This window comes from Megascapheus bottae, chromosome 3 (genome assembly GCF_031878675.1).
Source record: "Megascapheus bottae isolate mThoBot1 chromosome 3, mThoBot2.hap1, whole genome shotgun sequence".
NCBI classification, from domain to species: Eukaryota; Metazoa; Chordata; class Mammalia; order Rodentia; family Geomyidae; genus Megascapheus; species Megascapheus bottae.
In genome coordinates, this window is record NC_143511.1 from 23326985 (window position 1) to 23344074 (window position 17090).

The 17090-nt window shown below is 38.4% G+C and overlaps 1 pseudogene; it reads right to left on the reverse strand.

The window, feature by feature from the left end:
• LOC150065070 (small ribosomal subunit protein eS1 pseudogene) overlaps positions 1-15461 on the reverse strand; it is a 113061-nt pseudogene extending 97600 nt beyond the window's left edge.
• Positions 15462-17090: the final 1629 nt, after the last annotated feature.

The following is a 17090-nucleotide window of genomic DNA, read 5'->3' on the forward strand; positions in this document are numbered from 1 at the left end:
CTGTTGGTCATGGGGCTTGAACTCTGGGCCTGGGTGCTATCCTTGAACAATTCAGCTCAAGGCTAGCATTCTACCACTTGAGCCACAGCACCACTTCCCATGGACTTTCTTGCCCAAGCTGGCTTTGCATTGAGATCCTCAGGTCTCAGTTTCTTGAATAGCTAGGATTACAGATATGAGCCACCTGTATGGCTCATGGCATATGGCAGAGATATATACGTAATTACTTTAAAATGGACTTTTTCCCCCTTTGGAGCTATATCCTCAACCTAATATTATTATATTACAAATTTAGTATCAGTTGAAATCAGGTGAAGAAATAAACATATGTAGATATTAGAGAAAATAGTAGAGAATTGACAGGAAATACAATGCTGCTCTTCCTTGAAAGGTCCATATACACCATTACTTAAGACCTTGGGAATGCTGGCCAGCAAGGGCAAGAAAACAGCCATTGAATGGGCAGTCTTATTGCTGTAGGAAGTTTTCCTATTAAACGTGGAATATGGAGGACTAAGAGAAATTATTAACGTCTCTTGAATGTTAAGTGAGTCAACTCAGTGAAAGCACTGCATGTGACATTTGCTCTTCCAGAGGAAGAGAGATTGCTGATCACCTGTCAGTCACAGGAGCAAGAATTTCTATATTTATCAATGCTATCCATCATATACAGCCACAAGAAGAATGACATTCTAAAGCAAAAAGATCAAACACTTCAGAAAGAAATGAGTAGCTCATATGAATATCCTTGGCATTTCCTTTCGGGGCCTTTGTGTCTGTGAACTACTTTTTAGCACATATTTCCTATTTAAATTTTTTTAATCACTGAAGGAATTTCTAATTAGCTAGACATCCCACTGGAATTGAAGGCAAATTACTGCCTATGGAAACTGAATTTCCTATAATTGATTTTAAGATACTCAATGCCCAAACAAAGTATATCCTCTTAAGTTGTCTCATATATAAGTCGAATAACCATAAAATAATACATCCTGTCTTTCTGACTCATCTCATTATGAGAATTCCTTAAAGAGTTGAATGAGCTATGAGAGCTATTGTAAAAAAAATCTCTTCTTGAGTTCAGGTGGCAAATTGCCACCTGAATTTTTGATATTTTGCTAATGATCGAGAGTCATAAGATATATTTGTTGTTCTTGGAGCCTTCTTGTGTATATTTTATACACAGCCATTCCCTCCTACCATTTAAATTTTCTCACTGAAATCTACCCTGCTTAGTTCTGTCTAGAGGTACTGCAATGATCATTTATAAATTTGTTCAGGTAGCTGACAGCCTGAACATTAGAAAGTTCTTCGTGACATAGTATAATAATTAAACTGAAGACTCTTAAATATACATTTGAAACTCAATCACACATTATCTCACACTAGATTCTCTTTCAACCATTGGTAGCCTTAAAGAAAGATTGAAGAAAAGATTGACTTAGTAAAACGCTGGCTTTTAGTTTATTATTTCCCTTTGAACACTGGGGAAGAAAACGATCTCATCCTTTTGTGAATAGCAGTCTTTTCAACTTTTAAAAAGCATGCTAGATTGGAGTCTGAATGTTGAATGTGCATTAGAACTAGCTGTGTAATTTTGAAGATTCCTATACATACCTGCATTTCACTGTAGATGATTAGACTGAGAAGTCTGCAGTTTTATTCAAGCTTTTCTAGTTCTATGAAGTTTCCTGAAAGCTGGGTGCTAGTGGCTCTGGCCTGTATTCCTATCTACTCATTAGGCCAGCATCTGAAAATCTCACTTTGAAGACAGCCTCCAGAAAATTCTCTCAGGTTATTTACAGTTACCCAGAAAAAAAATAGCCGGAAATGGAAGTATTGCACAAGTTGTAGAGTGGCAGTCTTGAGTGAAAAAACTGAGTAAGAGTGTGAGGCCATGCGTTCAAGCCTCAAAACGAACACATACACACACAGATAACAATGACAACAAACTCAGCAAAAAACCCTACATTCAGGAGCTTAAGCCTGCTGAGCTTGCCAAGCATGGCCTTGGGTAGATATTCAGGGAAAGTCAACTCTGTCTTGTTTGTGAAGAGCAAAAGTGCTATATTATAACTCATGGAGCATGCTCCAGTTAGCTGATAGAACCTTTCTACTTCCACATGTAAATATGGGATATTATGTATGTCTCTGTATATGTGCGTATGTGTATATACATTAAGAATTACATAAATTCATGGCATAGACATTGTCAATCTTGTTTTCACTATATCCAACCTTCTTTTAAGTAAATTGAAGTCTTCATACTTCTCCGTGTATGTAAACCAGTTGTATTTAAATATTAATAACAGACTCTTTTCTGCTTTCAAAATGCCATGTATTTCCAAATGTAAATATTAAATCACATGGAACTAAGTCCCCAGGAATTTAATTAAAAGCTATGTGGAAATATATTGAGGAAAATTGAAGTACATTTTGAAATATTTGTTTGATCAAAAATCACCATTTTCTGCCAACATGAAGGCATAATGGTATTTCATGGAAAACATATTTTTCATTAATAATCAGAGGCTGTATAATTGTATAAATGTATGCAGAACAGCAGAGTATGCCAAGAATGATGAGCAGACAATTTTCATTTATTACTTCTTTCTAATGTAAAATCAATTACTGTGGTATTTTTCTTTAAGTTCCAATATAATTTTAATTCAATTTGGAGACTGCATCTTATGGGCCTGCAAGTTTCCACGTTGTGATGCTAAGAGCAGATGGGAGAAGGTGCTATAATATTACAATATACCCTTGCAAATAGGTGTGAGGAATCAGCCTCCTAAAATTTCACAGGCTTTCGCTTCTGCTGGCTGCACCTGTGTGGTTGTTACAATTTCATAGTATAATGAGAATTCCTCCTTGGAAGCAAACAATCTCTCCTCTCCTCTCCTCTCCTCTCCTCTCCCCTCCCCTCCCCTCCCCTCCCCTCCTTTCCTCTCCCCTCCCCTCCCCTCCTCTCCTCTCCTCTCCCCTCCCCTCCCCTCCTCTCCTCTCCTCTCCCCTCCCCTCCCCTCCCCTCCTCTCCCCTTCCTTCCCCTCCCCTCCCCTCCCCTCTCCTCTCGTCTCCCCTCCCCTCCCCTCCCCTCTCCTCTTCTCTCCTCTCCCTCTGTGTCTCTCTGCCTCTCTCCCATCTCCTCCTTCTTTCTCTGTTTCTCTCTTGCTACTCTTTCCCTCTCCTCTGTTCTTCCCTCTCTTCCTCTCCTCCTCTCTTCTCTCCTTTCCTTCTCTTTCCCTTCTCCTCTATCTTCTCCTCCACCTTCATTCTCCTCTCCTCTCCTTCTACTCTTCTTTCCTGCTCTCCTATGCTCCTCCTCTCCCTTTCTTCTCCTCTCATTCTCTTTTTCTCTCTTCCTCTCCTCCCCTCCTCTCTTTCCTTTCTTTCCTATTTATCCTCTCCTTCTTTCCTCTCCTTCTCTCTTTTCCTTTTCTTCTTCCCTCCTTCCAGTTTCAAGGCTCTTTTCATATGCATATCAATATCCTGCTTATGAGGCTCAAACAGACGGAAAGGCTGTCCTCACAGCTGAGAGTAGAAGTGACTTTCACATTGGTTGTGTTTGTTGTTTGCTTTAAGCCAAGTGTAAGTCACTAAAATGTATCAGTTAAGAAAGCCAAGAGCAGAAAGTACATGTCCAGTAGTCAGTTTCTTGAGATTATAATACTTTAAATGGACGATAGGGGCTTCTACTATGTGCTAGACACAACTCCAGATTCTTAGATCTAAAAGTTTCCCACCTGTTAGACAACTAGACACCTTTCTCTAGCCAGTATAATTTGTAACTAGTTCTAAATTTCAGCTCATTATTCAAAGTAGGGGTATTGTTTGAGAATTCTTTCAAAATTTACTTCCTTCTGTTCATAGTCTTTAGCTTTGAACTCTTAGTTTGAAAAAAATTGAAAATGAAATTGTAATTATTATCCATAAAAATTCAGTGCAATTATTACCTATAAAAATTCAGTGCAAAATGAGAGTGGTATTTATGTCACTGGGAGAGTGGAAGCTAGTTGTAATTCACATCATAAATGTGAATTCACATCATAAATGTGAATTACACCTCTAGAATTGTTCTGTGAATAACCTGGACAGCTATTCCTGGTGTTTCAGAATATATGATCAGTTTACCAATGAAAGGCATGATAATCACATGTGTGTGTATAAATTGGTTTTCATTACTTAGTGCCATGTCAGAGGGTACATGCAGAAACTGTTAGGAGAAGCAGTAACTGGACCTTTGTTCTCAGGATGTTACTATCTCATATCTGTTGGACTGTGTTTGATGGATGAGAACCAGTTGGTGGTATTTGACTGTCTTTCATAGGCTGTCCATTTTGCATCAACCAATTTCAGACAACCATTTGCCAAAGTATGTGTTTCAGGGAGGGGGTTGTGGTTAGTTACCATGTCCCAGAACAGAATATCTTCAAATTGCCTTGTGTGAGGAATAACATGGAGATATATAAATAGCCTAGATCCTTGGCTCCATTTTATGCTCATGGAATAAATAGTTAAATCATGGCAACAGACGTGAACTGATACTGTCTTGGACCAGACTACGTTGTGGGAGTTGCCTTGTATACATTCTTTATTTTATAAAAGCAAGACAAACATTTCTACTTCCTAAACTTTACCACGACAAATGACCCCTAGGTTGGGTAAATGTCTGGATGTCATGCAAAAGACACTTGCACATACATAGGTAGGTTCCTCAAAGAATAACTAAAAATAATAAGGCAAAGAAAGCCTGGGTAAGAAGTAATAAAGGAGCGACAACTTAGGTCAGTTATGGACTAAGCTGCTGTGGCCTCTTTCTCCTTTCTATCTGAGAATATGGAAGTTAGATGGTCTTTACAGGGAGTTGTGTTGCTACCTTTATTTAAAATTAAGTCCAGCTTTTGCAAATGGCACGTGAATCTGATGTGTTTGATTTGCTTGACAAGTACCCGTGTTACAAGTGAGATGACATGACAGATCTCCTCTCTAAATCCAGGAAAGTTTAAGATAGAATTCTACATTTTAATAGAATGTTTGTAAACCATGAAAAAAATTATCCTTACAGTAGCCATCAAATGAATTGTGACTTTTACATGTTAATTTAAACATAGGAGTTTTTCACAATTCTTTTACCTAAAGGCTTGGAAAACCTTTTGAATCATTTGCATTTAAAGCAGACATAGTGTGTACTGAACTCTGACATTAGAAGTGCTGTGACAACCCACTATGGGTTGTAGAAAAAATTTCTAAATGTCATTTTTATCCCCAGACACACATAGAACCACTGAGGGGCACAGGTGGGGGCTTGCTTTTCATATGGGTGAATCTCATGACGTGAACAAGTACCTAAAGCAGGTCCTGCCTTGTGTCTAGTTATGCAGCTCAAATATGCTAGCCTGCATACTTCATTTTTAATTAGGTCTGTTAAGAGATGAGTGTGCATATTACCAGGAAATTTGTTAAAATCAATTTATTCCAAAACATATAGGCTTTTTGTGCTATTAGGAAACCATGAGTTAAATTCCTACTCAAAGAATACCAGAATGTGTTTCATTCCATTTAGATATGAGATTGATTTTTCTCCTATATGTCTAACAAATCATCAGGTTGTATGTTTTTTGTTCTTCAATGAGTCTTATTGCAATGATGGAGATGGAAACCAAAGGAATGTGATTGGAAGGTTTCTTGAAGAAACAGCATCAGTCTTACTGGTCAATGTGCAAGGGATAGGGGCCATGATTGGGAGAGATTTCTAGAAGGAAAGTAAAAATTAAAATGCAACAGAAAAAACTATAGGACTTATCCCGTAACCTTTCATTGTAAAATTCTTAACTAAGGTGATCTAAAATGAGATGCATTCATTGTCCTTTTTTTCCTGCTAGTAGTGAGGTTTGTAATTCAGAGCATCATGTTCTCATTTAGCTTTCCTGTTCATAGTTGAGCCATGCCTCCAGCCCAGAGTTGTGCTGGATAATTGGAGATAGAGTATCACACACTGTCTGCCTGGACTGGTTTGGAACTTGACTCTCCAAGCCTTAGTTTCTAGAGTTGCTAACATAGCAGGCATGAGCCTCTAAGTGCACAGCTTCTTGGTGAGATTTTTACAGTTCTGAGAGCATGAAGGTGATACAGATAAAATGAATAGCTTCGGGAAAGGGGCCTGTTGCTTTGAAAGAGGAGAGAGAAAGAAAGGCCTGTAAGAGAGACTGCCTTAGTAAAGTAGCTTGCTCACCTGTTCAAAGGACAATCACGAACAGCACCATTAGAGGAGTATGGAAGCAAAACTGTTGGGCAAAGAGGAGTTCTCATCGTCTCATTATCAGTCTTCATCTTTGGATGGTTTTGATAAAGGAAGTTCTCGGAACCGCAACATTACTGTACTGTCAGTATCTGACAGAAAGGCCTGATATGTTCATATATTTACTCTGCTTTGTTTCAGTGAGAATAGTTCTTGCCTGAGAACTGAGAGATGAGAAAGGCTCAACTCAGAGCCCACTTGCAAGAATTCTGGGTGTTTCTGAGCGTACCTCCCAAGCTTGCACTGTGCTGTCTGTATAAACTTTATTCATACCTGCAAATGTACTGTGAAATAGTTAGGTCAACTCATGCTTAATTAAACAATGTCTCTATATCCAAGATGAAAACAATGAAGTGAGTAATTTGTAAAATTATAGGCTTTTCTTTTGTTTAATATTAGACAGGCATTATTATGCTGACACTGCTACTGTAGGTAACTCAAAGCTAAAACAGCGTTGTAATTACAATCTCCTTCCCTTACATAGTTCTAAGCCCCTGGCTTCAGGCTTCAGTCTCTTTCTGCTGCATCTAAACTAGTAATTTTTCCACAAAAGTCCATAAAGTCTTCCAAAATATTAGATCCTTAGAAATACTTGGTATAATAAGTTCATGTGAGAAGATGCAAATTACAGTTTTGTAAGCTGTCAAGGAATGAATGGTGTAAATAGTGTGATTCAGTTGAAAAAGAGGAGCTGCACATTGTACATAAGTTTTCACATTGGGTACTAACATTTGCATAGGGTTTCTATTTGTTGACTTTTCTCTATCATTTTTGTTTGCAAGCAAGTGAACAGGTCATACTAATGGTTAGGGTGAATTTTGAATATGCTGTTTATTTTTAATAAAGTAGAATATTGTTCAATATGCCACAGAGAGAAAATACATGAATTTGTATGAGTCACAAGTCTTACTCCAGTTTGTCTTCCTATTTCTACTACATAAACCCAGATTTACAAACTTATTTTATGTGTAGATTACTGTACTAAAATATTAATCTATCACTCTTCCACATGTATCTTCCATTCACTTCTTTCTACCTACTTGTATTTTCTTTGAATACTTCCTTGAAACCAGCTACCATTCCAACAGAACAATGACTTGTTCTTCCAATAGATGACACAGATAATAAGAGATGTACATAAACACAGATTTTATATATATATATATGTATGTTCCAACACACATAGATACCATACCTAACAGACATAAGGAACTATGTATATGCATTATGCTATTTAAAATCATCACAATGAATCTGTATCATAGGTAGGCTGTTTGCCTTTTTTATAAATAAGAGAAACTAAGTTTTAGTAATATTTTCACGATGACACAGCTCAGAGTGGTAGAGCTGATATTTGTACCTAATCTACCTGGCTCCAAAGTCTATTAATTTTTAGGTGAGGCTTCCTCCAGAGAGATTCTAAAATATAACCCAAGTTTACTTCTTAACCTTGATCCCAATTGCTTTTCCACCTCTATAACATTTATTAATTCTATGAATCTATTATTAATTCTATGAATCTATTCTATGAATCTATTATTAATTCAAGAATCTGTCATCTACTACAACATATGGTAAGAAACAATTGGTAAGCAACAATTGGTCTCTGTTTATGACTCTATAATGATATGGTGACTGCTTCAGGAATCCTGATTGAATCACCTCCCTTCTCCCAATGGGAAAACAATAATGAACGCCCCTCCCCAAATTAATAAAACCATTAATAGTATTGTCTGCTCAGAAAAGTGGGAGTGGTGAATGGTCATAAACTGGTGATAAACCTTTAGTGTCATTTTTGATTCTGGCCTTATATCCCAGGTAAGGCTGGGAGGTAGAGCACCCTGGATGACATTTCCGAATGTTATCCCAGTTCAGACTTCATATCAAATAAGGGGCGTTAACTGTAGCAAGATGAGAATCACACAGGCAGTGAGGGTTAGAGTGGTTAAGGTATCACTACCGCATCAAGACAGTCTTCCCTTCACTCCCTCATCAAACTTGGCAGACTAGTCATCCATCCTGCTATGATTGCTGATTAATGGATTTCCTAGGTTCTCCAGCACTGGGTGGAGAATTTCCTCTCTCCAGCCAGAGGTGCCAGGATGACAGAGAAGCCCTCAGCACCTGGGCAGGCACTGGCATAGCTGTGCCTCACATAGGCTCAGCCACCTTACTTTACAAATACCTAGCCCCAAATGCTTGTGAATATTAAAAAAAGGCCATGTCTCAACCAAACATGAATCAACCAAACAAACACCAAGAAATCATAACAACAAAAAGAAAGCCAGGAACAACTACAACACAAATCCAACCAAGCTCTTTAACATAATTTATAAATGAATTTCCAGAAATTGTCTCTTCCTAAAATTTTTCATAGAAGTCTGATTCTTTTAAAGTTTTCTCTTTAACTTAATCTTGAATATAGATGACTAAAAAGTCATGAAAACATTAACAATGGTGGGTCTTAGAGGTGATGAAGCAGACTCTTAAGTCCTGGAGTGATCTAATTTTCCAAATCTTTTGTCTAAAACAACAGTAACAATGATTAGAATCTTCTAGGATTTTTTTTTTCTTTAAAGCCTGAACACTGGACCTGAGGTTTTGTGCTCATGGCTAATGCTCTTTCATCAAGCCATGTCTCTACTTCCAGAATTTTGTGGCTAGTTGGAAACAAGAGTCTCAGGAATTCCCTGTCCCAGCTGGCTTCAAATTGAGATGCTTGTGTTGTAAGTTTGGTCTGTTGGTGGAAAACAGAGAAGCCACGTTTTGAGAGGTTCAATTGGGAGTCTTTATTGGAGAGCTGGTATTTGCAGGTGTACTCCAGCCTCAAAGACCTGCATCCCTGTACAGAGCTTGAATCAAGCTTTTAAAGCCAGAAACCAAGTTCTTTGGTGGTGACTAAGCCTTAATAAAAGCAGACCATAAATACAGCACAAGGAGCAAGTCTTTCTTGGGGCTAAACAACATGATGCATCTACATATTTTCTGAAGCAGGGCTCTCCTTGAGCTAAGCATCTGCAATTCAAAGGATGGCTTGGTCACTGCTATGCCTCTGAAGCTGAATGGAAAGCACCTATCACCCAGCTAGGTACCAGGATGGCTTGTGAGGACACACCATTTTCCTTACTTACATCTCAGCTTCCTGAGCTGCTAGGATTACAGAGGTGAGCCGCTGGCATCAGTCTGTTTGAGGATCTTGTAGAATAAAGATGGTTATGGATTTTAAAAACACTAAGTCACATGACCCCTAGGAAGCAAAACATCTTAGGTAAGGGACACACCAGAAGGGTTTTGTATGTCAGATTTCATGTAAGGTGTGTGTGTGTGTGTGTGTGTGTGTGTGTGTGTGTGTGTGTGTGTTTTAAGAGATCAGGAAAGAACATGAGAAACTTGTCAGATTTATTGCCATCTTCTACTATCAGCCTCCAGAAGGAGGTCTGTGGCCTCTGAGAATTCTGATGGGTTTCAGATGTGCAGTAGAATGGGAGACTAACTTGAGCCTGATCCACAAATTTCATCAGAAGTCCCATACTTGAGAAGGAGAGAGTAATACTTGTTGGGTGTGAGGGAGAAGAAATCTACCTTTAGAACATAGAAGAGAGGAATGTACATTGACAGATTAAAAGTAGCCATTAGACCAAACGAAAATGTCCTGCTTTTGAAGAGGGTTAAGTTAGAACATCTGACATGCACCAGTACATAATAAAAACAACGGCAAGATATTTCATCTCAGTCAGAAATTCACATCTTCCCTTTTCTTCATTTATGAATTATTTTATTGTTATTAGAAAGGTGATTTAAGAGGGATTACAATTACATGAGTCAGGTAGTGAGTACATTTCCTTTGGTCCAGTGTCTTCCCTCTTGCTTTTGTTCTTAAGTGCCATTATGCACTGCAAGGAAGAGGTTGGGGGTGCAGAGCTCAGAAGCAGCCAGGCATTCTCCTTTCTGAAAACCCTGGGAAATTGCCAGAAAAGGTTGTAATCTGCCTTTCCTTTTTTTTTTCTGATGACCCAATTTGTTCCTAAGCTCACGCTAATAGTCTACTTCAGCTTTAACTTAGTTTTATTAAAGAGGCTTCCTTTCCAAAAGGCAACCTTAGCTTATCTAAATATACTTAGAAAGAGAAGTTAGGCTTGTTGTATACTTGTTTTCATAGGGTCAGACCATAGCCATAGTTTCAAGCCTTCAAATCTCCCTGCATACAGAGTGCCATGGTTGTCTTTAGCCTCACTCCAGTGCTGACTCGGCTGCTCTGCCTGTTTTCTTTCAGGACATTAGTAGACAAGAGTTTTTGAAACAGCTCTTGTGTGCATGCAGCTATAAGAAATATGTGTCTTACACTTCCTTGCTGGTAAACTCATTAAAGTTGTCTCCTATATGGTAAATGGAGGGGCTCGGAAAAGCTGAGTTTATTCTTTATATTCTCCTCCATTTATGTAGTGGATATAAGCCTGAACTCTGTGTTTTTAAGGATAAGCAGTGGGTCTTAAAAAGGATATTAAATGTATGAAGCTGTGGCATCTTAGAGGAGTAAAGTATTCTACTTCTGTACTGTGGCAGGTATTGCAAATTGATAGTGGTGTGCCACTAAGGATCTGAGAAACCTCGCCAATACTGGCTCCGGAAGCATTATCTATTATTAGACATTAGGCATGAGACTTGCAACTTGGGATGAAATCACCTTGCTTTCAGTGCATGAACTGAGTTACCCATGAAACTGACGTAACAACTTGTACTTTTTGCTAAAGGAAGAACTTGAAGGTGACAGTGTTTCTCTGATACACAAAAGAGCATGGCTAGTTGCTAACATCTGTAACACTTGCTCTTTTGGAAGCTGAGATCTGGAGGATTGCATTTTTTGAGGCCAGCCCAGGCAAAACAATTCACGACGTTCATCTCCAAATAACTGCTTAAAAATAATGTCCCGAAACAAAATGGAATATTAAACAACAACAAAACCAGATACACGAATATAGGTTAAGACAGTAACTGGCTTCACAATCTACTTTAATTGCCTCTGTCCAGATACCTTGTATTTCTCAATGCTCCAGTTCCAACAGGAAGGAGGGCCAAGGAGTTTGCAACAACATTAATTAAAAATATTCACCTCATTACTTTCCAGCATTCTCTCACATTCTTTCACTTTTTTTCTTTTCTTATTTTTGTTTTTGTCTTTTGTGGGGCTTGAACTCTGTCCCTAGCTCTGTCCCTGAGCTCTTCATCTTCAGCTCAAGGCTAGCACTGTACCATGAGAGCCATAGTGCCACTTCCCATTCTCTCACATTCTTAGGGTATCAGGAAGTTCTTGGCTTGGTAGAAAGCTGGCATGAAAAAATATGACATCTTGAAACCTTGTTAGGATCATGCTTTCTGAAAGTACTTATTAATTAGGAAGATGTCTCTCTTCTGAGCATCTCTAGTCACCACTCTTCATAATCTTTCTTGAGATATGTTCAAATAATTGAGTTCATTTCATCCAAAGAAAGATTCTGCTAAATAGAATTTATTCTCAGTTTTTTTTCACATAAGATGTGGTACACACAATAAATTAAAAAAAATAGATCCTACAGCTGGATATAGGGATACATGTCTATAATTCTTGCTACTTACAAAAGAATCTCCATCTAAGATCACTAAAAACATGACAAAAATCCTATCTTAAAACAATCTAACAGATCACAAATTGAGAGTGTAGCTCAAGTGGTCTGAACTTGAAACCTTGAGTGTAGTCATAGCCCGACAAAACACAAAGAAACAACAGCAAAAGTCCTAACTAATTTAGGTCTTCTCTGTCCTCTACAGATACATTTTCAGATAGGAATGGGGAAATCTCTTCTTTACCAAGGACCATTTAGATATTTCTAACATTTGTAGGTCTTACCAACTTGTTAACATGTGCAGACAGGTTGAGGGCAGCTGACAAGAAATATGTCTGCCTTGTCATATACCAAATGATTGAAATGACTTTACATGGCTGGTGGAGTAGATGGTCACTACTCTTAGAATTCTTTAGGAACAATATCCAGAAAACTATATTCAAAGAAAATAAGTGTTGTCTAAATGTCAAATAGCTCTCAGAAAGGCAGTCCAAAATTAAGGTGTTGGAAGCACTGGGTGAACTGCAGTCCATGTTGGTCCCGGCTCTGAATTGTCTTAAAAATTAGGACTCTGAAATTAGGCACTTTTTGGATTACTTTTTGTTTCACACCAATACTGCTCCTGCTTTGAAAGCTCTGTACAATATAGTTCATTTATACATCTTTCTTTCTGGGCTATTGTGCATGCCTGTAATCCTGCCAAAAAGCACACAGGCTTCAAATTAATATTTTCCTACACATACAATTTGTATGTGTTCTGTCTTTATGTTTGGTTGTAAGGTCACCAATTTTGTTTTCCTTTTGGTGTCCAATGTTCTTGGACAATTTTCTCTGGCCTCAGAGACACTTAGAGGGGAACAGATGTTGTATAAACTATTCCCTGCCGCAATTTCCCACTTACATTTTTTGAAAGGAAAAAAAAAAAGCCAAGATAGAGGCATGAAAGACGTAATAGCTTTTGAGCATTCTAAGAAAACTATCATGGAAGAGAATGTTCCCTTTTGAGTGAATGAACTGCTCCAGTGTTTAGAAAAGTTAAGGGACATTTTCTAACATCTATCCCTCTAGGTAGCATGTATAAGTTAGTTTACTTGTTATTTTAAACCTCTTATGTCGAAACGTTTTCAAATACATATTCAGTTCTAGAAAAGGTCATCCAAGTCCCAGACCATGTGTCCAAATTTCAGCAGAGACTTAACCACCTTATTTAGTTGAAAGACAAAGATAATTTCTGTATCTGTAAACATTAATATCTGGATATGATGTCCAAAGGCAGGTTCCAATTTGTCAAGCTGAATGAGAAATCTGCATTGCAGCTTTCCTTCTTCCTCTCTCTGTAAATGCTGTGCCCCTTCCCCTGCAAATGTTTGAAATAAGCTGAATAAACACAACACAGTAGGAAACCCAGGGAGTGTTCTAATCAGAAATATTTTCACTCATGGGGTAAGGCTTTACATAACCCACAAAGAGCTGTGATTTGAACCACCCATTGTAAGAAATAAAGCATGGAAATGAGAACGTTTTAGTCAGATCTCCAAATTCATGTTTGTTTATTTTTAAGTCTCTACTGCTCATGTAAGAATTTATCACAACTTGTACCAAGTGCATGTTTCTATCTGTCTATTGGGCAATACATTTCAAAGGTCAATTTGTATTCTCAGTTAATCTTTTCAATGATGTTTATTTTTTCCTGTCTGCTGTTTTTCAACTGTCAGAAGATAATATAAAACCAGAAGTGCACAAAAGACACAAATAAAAGATGAAATTTACTTCTGTGAACCCCACATTTCAATCTAGGTAGCTAACTCCACAACCCAGAATCTTCTAAACAATAATTTGTGGTCTACAGAATGAACACAGTGAGACACATGAAAGGGCTCATGGAACTTTCTGAAGTATGTTTTTCCATTAAATGTAACCTAGAAATATTGGATAAAATATATGTAAAATGGAAGTGGCACTGTAGATCAAGTGGTAGAGTGCCAGCCCTTAGCTGAAGAGCTCAGGGACAGAGTCCAGGCCCAGAGTTCAAGCCTCATGAATGACCAAAAAGAAATATGTAACAGTTTAGAGTAGAATAGGTTGAAAATGTGCATATTTATCAACCATTTTAGGAAACAGATTTTCAATACCTTTTCAGCTTAGTAGGTCCCTGAGTTTGACACCTGACTGTCCACTCAAAAATTATTTTTTCTCTGAAAGGTACTACTATTTCTTGGTTTTCTTTAAGGCTTTAGGTGTTTTCAGAAGTAATTTTATAGATTTGAACTTTATATAAATGTGTTAGAGTTTGCTTATTTTATTCAATATACTTTCAATATTCATCCAGATTAATGTCAGTAACTATAATTCAGTTACTTTCACTAATGAATAGTATTCTATCATATGATAAAAAGTCTTCCCTTTTTTTGTTGTTGTTGTTGGTCATGGGGCTTGAACTTAGCCTGGGCGCTATCCCTGAGCTCTTCAGCTCAAGGCCACCACCCTACCTGTGAGCCACTTCCCATTTTCTAGAGGTTATTTGGAGATAAGAGGCTCAGGTCCTTTTGTGCCTGGCTGGCTTTGAACCTTAATCCTCAGATCTCAGCCTCCTGAGTAGCTAGGATTACAGGTGTGAGCCACCATGCCTGGCTTAGAGTGCTCTTTTAAAGGAAGTCAGCCTGTGCCATCTTTTGCCAGTCCTAGGTTTTGAACTCAGGGCCTGAGCACTGTCCTTGTGCTTTCTCAATGCTAGAGCTCTACCACTTGAGCCACAGCACCACTTCAGGCTTTTTTTTTCTTGGACTGGTGGTTCGTATCCATCAGCTCGCTCGACTTTAGCACCGGTCTCGTCCCCAGTAGCTTTTCCAGAACTACCACCTTCACCATGAAGCTCCATGAGTTTTCCCAATTCAAACTTGGGCTTCTTGAGCATTTTCACTTTCCTTACAAAGACATCATGAAGTGGGTAAATAGACTGGCACGCCTTTTCTATATCTTTCCCGATGCTGTCTGGAATCAACTTATTAACTACTTCTTTCAAGTCATTGGTCTGCACTTCTCGGGTCATGATTTCCATCATCTTCTTCCGGATCTGGCAGACCTGCTCATGCTGAGCATACGAGGTCTTGAGGATCTGATTGTTGCGCTTTTTAGTAAAGCCAACACAGAACAGACGAAGCAAGTAACCATCTGTAGTCTTGACATCCACATGAGCTTCAATCATGGTCTGCCACTTCTTGACCATGGAGCACATTGTGTCTCAGGTGAGATCCATGCCATGGAAGCTGGTCAGGCAGTTCTTGCCCTGAACGTCCTCAGTAATTAGCTTGAATTTTCTAAATGCAACATTATCATTCTGCAGATCAGCAAGGCTCACTTCAAACACCCGACCCTTGAGGCCATCAGATGCGATTGTGGTTCCTTGAGTCCTCGTGACTAGAGTTTTCCCAATACTTCTGATATTGAACATGGCCGGGGCTTTCACATCATACCAATCTTTCTTAGAAAATGGGTCAACCCATTTCTTCTTGGCTCCTTTTTTGCCGCCTTTCATAAGGCGCTTGTTCTTGCCGACGGCCATGGTGCTGGTCAGAGAGCCAAAAACCACTTCGGGCTTTTTATTATGTATGTGGTACTGAAGATACTTTGTGAGTACAAGGCAATCACTCTACCTCTAGGCCAAACTCCTGGCCCTTCACTGTTTATTAGCCATCTTCTTGTCAAGGGACATTTCAGGTTGATATTTCTTCCTCATGTTTTTCTCCCACTTTCCCTCCCCTCACCCCTCCCAATTATCTTGTTTTACCCCTTTATTTCTTTTATATGTATACAATATACCAGGTACCAAAGTCAGATACAGTGAGAATGACTTTTTAAAATAAAATATTTCAATTTATTCAGTTTCTCTGTGATCTTTTTAGAAAACATTTTATGATGTATCCAATGGCATTAACATATATACATATACAATGAAGAATTTGTCCTATGCTCTCATAACACTATATAACATAAATTCAGTATAAATATAATTCAGTAGTTATACTAATATAATAATGCTGTAACATACAGTTGTGATAAGAAGGCTGACTTTTTTTTCCAAGGAAAGAAAGTGAAATTTACTGAAATAGTTAAGGAGTATCTTAAAAAATCCATTCAAGGGCAAGGTAAACATTTTGACTATCAGAGTTCTGTCACCTTCAGTGAGAGAGATATGAAAGTAATTATTCTCTCTCCCTCCCCCTCTCCCCCACTCCCCTTTTCTCCCTCCCCCAGAAACCATCTTAAAACAAACAAAAAACTTTTCAGGGCCAGGCGTAAGGCCTAGTGCCAGAGTGCTTTCCTAGCATACATGAAGCCATATATGAAGGTTTGATTCCTTGATGCCACATATACAAAAAAAAAAAAGCCAGAAATGGTGCTGTAGCTCAAGTGGTAGAGTGCTAGCTCTGAGAAAACTCAGTGCCCAGGCCTTGAGTTCAAGCACCAGTACTGGGTGGGAGGGGACCAAACTTAGAATATCTACTGTATTGTTTTCTATTTCTTTCTGGATCTTTTTCTCTTCTCTCCTTCTCTCTCTCCCTCCCTTTCCTCTTCTTTATTTACATACATACTTATATGTATATATATATATATTTTTTTTTTTTCTGGTTGGTCATGGGACTTGAACTCCAGTCCTGTCCTTGAATTCCAGCTCCAAATTCAGGGTGCTGTCCTTGAACTCTTTTTACTCAAGGCTAGTGCTCTGTCATTTGAGCCACAGCACCACTTCTAGTGTTTTCTGTGTATGTGGTACTGGGGAATTGAACCCAGGGCTTCATGCATCCTAGGCAAGCACTCTACCACTTGGCCATGCTCCCGGCCCCAGATGTTGCCTTTTAATCAGGGAGCTGTTTAGCTAATAACTCAGGGAAAATAAAGCACGTTATCTAACAATGACATGGCAGAAAGAGGAAATGATGTGTGTATACATGTATGTATATGGAAAATATATATTACATGTTAAGCATTATAGATGTACTTCAGACCTAAGGTATAGAAAATATCAACTGAACTCTTAAATTTCTCAGAGTTCTGTGCTCTATTTTTCTCTGATACCCAGCACTTCTTGCTGCTTCAAAGCCTTGATAATGTTTAATTTGGTTTGTTTCATGTGTGTATATATGAGATATAAACCTACTTATAGACATATCTACTTATAGATAGATATATG